Raw genomic sequence first — 6,332 nt, forward strand, 5'->3', positions numbered from 1 at the left:
AGGGGGTGGGGGGTGGAGTTTCTAACAGCAATATTTCTTTCAATGACCCATTTTTGATGGGTCATGGTATCACACACCAAGCTTTTATATTACCAACAGGTACTGTTTTAACTCAAAAAAAAAAAAAAAGTCTTCAGAATGCCTTAGAAGAATAACTTAGAGCATATTGGAGAGAGAGGACTTGGATTTGAATCTGAAATCAATTCCATGTCATTTGATGAAGTCGACTGTTTTTTAGTGGGGGTTGGGGGTGAGATCCCTTCCACCTTAAATGGTGAGATCCCTTCCACCACTGAGATACCAAAGACAATTCTTCTGTCCCAAAGCAGGATAATTCATGCATTCACATATGGGGGTGATAGGGGAGGGTAGGTGGCAGACAAGAGAGACTAATTGAAATACTGTTTCAATTAGTTTAAATTCATAGAAAGCTGCAGTAGGGGGGAGGAGTAGATTCCTGATCACCTTTGGAGTAAGCTGCCTCTTGTGCATGAAGCTTAGTAATATACAAGAGCCTCTCCAGACTGCTGGCTAAAAAAGACATTTATAGTTTGATATAAATAAACTAATATTGTTTTCTTAAAATGTGTGCCAAGCATTGTTGAAGAGGAGAGGAAGCCAATAGTTAAAATCCTCTGAAAGTAATGGTACATATAAGAAGGTTTGAGGAACACCCTGCGCAAATATAAAGAAAAGTATAAAGGTAAGATATAGTTGAAGTGCACTAGGAAGCTGCTCAAATAGACTTGATGTTTTTGAGGGTGAGTCACTAGTATTCATATTGAATGCATTCAGGGATGTCCAGTTTGTCCCTTCTGCCTTCATCCTGTCACTCTTTCCTGTGCGCTGTAGTTTTATATTCATCTGCCGGTGCGGGCAGGGGCATTGTTGCTGTGGGTAAAGGTCCTGGTAGAGAAATAAGATGTACGATTATTTTTCTCTCTAGGGATAGTCCTTTGGTCATCAATCAATGTATTTCCCCCGTATGCACAGTCATAACATTCCATTTTATTGATTAAAAAAAATCAGATATAAATAGAAAAGGCTATCAGTTCATAGAACAACCTGGATGAAACTTAAATGCATTATGCTAAGTGAAAGATAACAGGCCAAAGGCTCCACTCATACGATATTCTGAAAGAGGTAAAACTAAAAGAACAGAAAATAGATCAGTGGTACCAGGAACTGGGGAGGGGGTTGCAACTAGGAAGATGAAGAATGTGGGGTGTGAAACTAATCTGCATGGCAAAGAAATAGTGAATGCATGATCCTGTGCATTTGTTAATACTCACAGAACTTTCCACACAACGAGTGAACTAATATATTTAGTTTTCTTTTAAAAAGTCAACCAGATCAGAGGATCCTAGGATGGAATGCAGACTGTGACAAAAGAATATATAAGTACCTTCATTGAAGGAAGGTGCAGGAAAAAATGATACTAACCTAAGAAATATGGAAAACTATTTGAAAGAAGACGAACAGTAAACTCCCAAAGAACTGTCCATAAGCAGTGTGCTCTTGTTGGCACAGTTGTTTCCCCTTGTGATCTGGGTTGATAATTCTGAAGTTGCTGTACCTATAAATATACTGGGACTGAATAAGGAAACAAATGACAGATGGTGGTATGCAGGGTTTTAGGTGTTAGAGAGCATTTTAAATAAGGGGGGGAAGCTAGAAAAGCCATGTCATACTAGGTTAAATTCAGAGACATTAGTATGAATCCATGTTTAGCACAACATAGACACAGAGGGACACATGTAAGTATAGATGTGTGGCTCTGTCTGGTCGCAGAGAGGAACTGGAAGCAGTGACCCTTCCGCAGTAGCAATGCACATACCCAGCGCCCAGATATTAGTTCTGAATACCTTTATCCAATAAAAGGAATTTGGGTTTCTTAGAGAAATGACTGACTTTAGGGCAGGAGTAGGGAAGACGCAAATACATGAACCTGGAGCATGTTGTCACCCCAGAAAGTAAATGCTCAGAAAATAAATGCATGGGGATTTGTCAAAAGGTCACCCCCCTAAACGTGAAAGAACTCTCATAACCCAAACTGGAACAATTTGAACAATAAAACAAGTACTGTGGTCCTGGATTGTAAGCCGTTGCATAAAATGTCTGTGATCCATCCCCCCGATATAAATAAATGATTGAATGAAAAATTGAAAGAGGAGGCATGTGTCAGGTACAGAAAAATTCCAAATGCTTATGTAGACCCCTCCTCTCAGGGAAGTAGAGTGACTCCCCACCCCTCGAATATGTACTTAATGACTTAGGACCAAAAAGTGCAGGGTAGGAAGCAGGTAGGGAGAGGAGACACCTGGCAAACTTTCCCTCAGTCGGTGACAGCGTCAACATCAGCAGTGATAAGCATGCTGAGAAGGACACCCTGGCGGTGGTGTGAGGTGCCTTCTTGCTCTTTGGGCTTCTTCGTCCAATTAGTAACCACTTTAACACTGAGAAAAAACTCAAAACACACCCAGTTAAGGGCCAGTTTGGAAAATACCCGAGCAGCGCTCCTTAAAGAACTAGCAGACTTCCAAACAAGGAAAGCCTAAGAAACATTCACAGACTAGAGGAGCCTGAGGAAGCGTGACAGATTTGTGCACCCTCACAAACACAGCGAGCCTGGAACCCTAGGCTTCCCCCTTGGAAGCTGCGGAAATATGGGGGCCAGTTAACAGTGATGCAAGATGTTAAGATAGAGGGAACACAGTAACATGGAAGGGGAGATATATGGGTTCTGGATATTCTCTTTCCAACTTGTTTGTCGATCTGAAACAATTCCAAAAAAAAAGGTTAATTTTAAACTTAAAAAAAAATTTTTTTTTGTATTTATGTATGTGTACAGGAACTGGGGTATAGGCCAGAGACAGAGTGGAGAGCAGAACAGATCTACTGAGATACACTGTTGAGGGGAGCAGGGTGGCAAGACAGGAGAAGTCTTCTGCACCATGTGGGTCAGCTCCCTGCCTGGGGATTGAACTCAGGTGTCAGTAGCTGGGCCTAGCTTGGTGGTGCTGAGACTTACCCCCTGCACCAATAGGGAGGCCCCGATAAAAGGTTTATTTTAAAGAAAAGCTTATAGGCCATCAGCAGTAGTCCAGGGTGATTGGCAAGAAATGTGGGGGAGACAAGACTTGTCTTTGACTAGGATAGTTTAAAAAGTACTGATCTATAAAGACAGGCTGCAGGACAACTTTGAATATTTTTCTTCCAGTTTGAAATCTCCTGTACTAACTGAGGTTTTAAACTCCTTGAGACTTGCTCAAAGATATTTTTCTCTTAAAATCCTGGAAGTCTGAAGTCACAACACCTTCTTTGTTCTTTCATCCACCCCCTTCATATTTTGCCGCAAATCTTGTCATTGTCAAGGTGCAGCTGGCTTTGTAAGTGATTTGTGATTTCTTTCTGTTCCTGATACTGCGATGTTATTTAGGCCTATTAAAGGGAACATGAGGGCTTGGTAATTTGTCATTGAGATTCAGGTACAGACATCTCAATACCAAGTCACCCCAAATTCAGCTGTGATGCTGCACAAGGGGGGTGGTCAGAACGAGCACTGTATTTATGCACTCGGTAAGACTATCACAGTTGATCACAAACCAAATCCCACAAGAAGTCTTCGTGCTGTTCCCTCTTTCCAGTTCAGAAATTTCTTTCCTCTTCTATAAAATCTGATAGCTTCAATTATGTGTCTTCCATAGAAGGGTGGGAAAAAATGTACACCCACTTCCAGATATGTTCATATTTAAGTGACATTGTCAACTGGCTTTGAAAATCATCTGAATAATGAGTGTAAAAATTGCAGACTGTTAAAATGATCATCAACAACTTATTACTAAATGGTTAGGAATTATTTAAGTAGAGGAAGAGGAAACAGAGATTTTCCATAAATCTTCTACTGATTTTCTACTGATAGTAGATTAAGACAAAGACCGTATTGCATTCTAAATGGTTTTTGGATGCTTAAGGAATGTTCAATCTCTCTATTGAGACAGAAAAATTTGCAATTTGACATGATTGTTTAGTATTTGATTTATTTCACCACAGAAAGCAATCAACGATTTTTTTTTTCTTAATCTTTTTTTTTAAGGAAATGTTCTGGGGTCTGTTTTCCTCTGTGGCTGAAATTGGGTGGCTTGGGAGTGGGGTTCCTCCACCCAGTTCAAAGCATGGAAATGCTTTCTTTCAACAGTACTACCTTTATTATTCCAGACAATCGTTAGAGGAAACAAGCCCTGTAAGGAGACCTCCATCAATGGCCTGCTGGAGGATTTCGACAACATCTCTGTGACCCGATCCAACTCCCTGAGGAAAGAAAGCCCGCCCACCCCCGACCAGGGCGCCTCAGGGCGGGGTCAAGGCCACCGCGAGGAGAATGGCTTTGTCACCTTCTCCCAGTATTCCAGCGAGTCCGATACCACTGCTGACTACACCACTGAGAAGTACAGAGAGAAGAGTCTCTATGGAGACGAGCTGGATCCCTACTACAAAGGCGGCCATGCCGCCAAGCAGAACGGGCACGTGGTGAAAATGAAGCACGGGGAGGCCTACTATTCTGAGATGAAGCCGTTGAAATCCGATTTTGCCAGATTTCCCGGCGATTATCACACTCACTTGGACTCACTGAGCAAAGCCAGTGACTACAGTGACCTCAAGTGGGAGTACCAGAGGGCCTCCAGCAGCTCTCCTCTAGATTACTCATTCCAGTTCACGCCTTCTAGAACTGCAGGGACCAGCGGGTGCTCCAAGGAGAGCCTGGTTTTCAGTGAGAGTGAATGGGGACCCAGCCTGGATGACTACAGGAGGCCAAAGTCGTCTTACCTCGGGCAGACGAGCCCGCAGCCCACCATGCGGCAGAGGTCCCGGTCAGGGTCGGGACTCCAGGAACCCATGATGCCCTTCGGAGCAAGTGCATTTAAAACCCACCCACAGGGACACTCGTACAGCTCCTATACCTACCCTCGCCTGTCGGAGCCCACCATGTGCATTCCCAAGGTAACGTTTCCTCCCTCCCTGGAGGGTGTAAGCTTCTTTGACCTTATTCTACACTCAGATTCTAAAGTGCTTATTTGCCTTCTATGTGAGAAATGGAAATTCGACCTTATTTTCACCCACAAGTCCCCAGGGCAGAAGATTTAGGGCAAGCACATCTATTCATTGCAGTCAAAGCTTCTAGGGATCCCCTACAGGATTCTGCTTAAAGGCAAATATGATTTATTTGACAGATATTCTGATATACTAGTGATAATGTGTGCTGCTTTTGTACTAAGTACTCAGTTAAGGCGTGTATAACTATAGGCCAGTAGATGGAGTAATACAGTGCTCTGCATTCTCACAAGGTTTACATGGATCTGCTATAAAAGAAAAAATAAAATAATCAGGATGATGTGGGTTGTTTCCCATAAGATTAATTTTATTCAATTTGGAGACAGAAGCTAGTTCTTGGATGTTTTTCAGAGTTTGTTTTATTTTGTTGTAATTCCTCTCAGTAATTTTTTAAAACTAATGGTTACAGATTTGATTTGCTATTTGGCTGGTTCATGACAGCCCAAGGTTTGAGAACCTCTGTTGAAGAAATTACTGAACCTACCAGCATAGACTTTGGGAGATACTTGGTGCAACTGGTTTGTCTTCACATGGTAACTCAGAAATGTTGTTGCTACCTCATCTGTATAGCAAAGTGAAAATGGGGCATTTGGTGACAAACTGGATTAAAGAGGTTTCAAGCCTTTGGTAAGGGGCATGCATCCTAATAGTCTGATCATATCCATCTGCACCAATGTTCTTCAGCATGTTGGTGGTTCACTGCAAACTCTGGAAGGGCAGTGTGCTGCATCCATCTGCTTTATTGATTATGCATAGCCAGTATTTTCCCATTGTTTATAATCTCTCAGATTCTCAATCCCACATGCAGATGAAAAGTATTTTATATTTTTCCACATTTGTTAGGTGCATTTTCTTTTTATGGATTGTTTCCTTTGCTGTGCTAATGTTTTCTTAGTGTGATGTAGTCCCACTTATTTCTTTTTGCTTTTGTTGCCTTTGCTTAAAAAAAAAAAAAAGTGCCGGCCCTCCCTGGTGGCACAGCAGGTTAAAGCACGGCACTGAGAATCTAAAGCCGCTTCTGCATAAGTTCAATTCCCGCCTGCCCTGGGGTGACCACATGGCGTGGCAGACCTCTCCTGATCCACTCGCTGCTCCCCTCAGCAGTGTACTTTGTCGATCTGCCTGTTCTGTTCCCCACTCTGTCTCTGGCGAAGCCTCTCACTGCCCCTTAGCCTCTGGCCTGTACCCCAGTTCTGTATGCACAAATAAATAAATCTTAA

At 42.5% G+C, this 6,332-nt stretch overlaps 1 protein-coding gene across 1 annotated transcript in view; it reads left to right on the top strand.

Moving 5' to 3' along the window:
- The window catches only part of PAK7 (p21 protein (Cdc42/Rac)-activated kinase 7), a 231,725-nt gene that overhangs the window by 195,515 nt on the left and 29,878 nt on the right, over positions 1 to 6,332 (top strand). The window lies entirely within an intron of this gene.

The sequence above is a fragment of the Condylura cristata genome, unplaced genomic scaffold, assembly GCF_000260355.1.
Source record: "Condylura cristata isolate star-nosed mole 26May11 unplaced genomic scaffold, ConCri1.0 scaffold00022, whole genome shotgun sequence".
Taxonomy (NCBI): domain Eukaryota; kingdom Metazoa; phylum Chordata; class Mammalia; order Eulipotyphla; family Talpidae; genus Condylura; species Condylura cristata.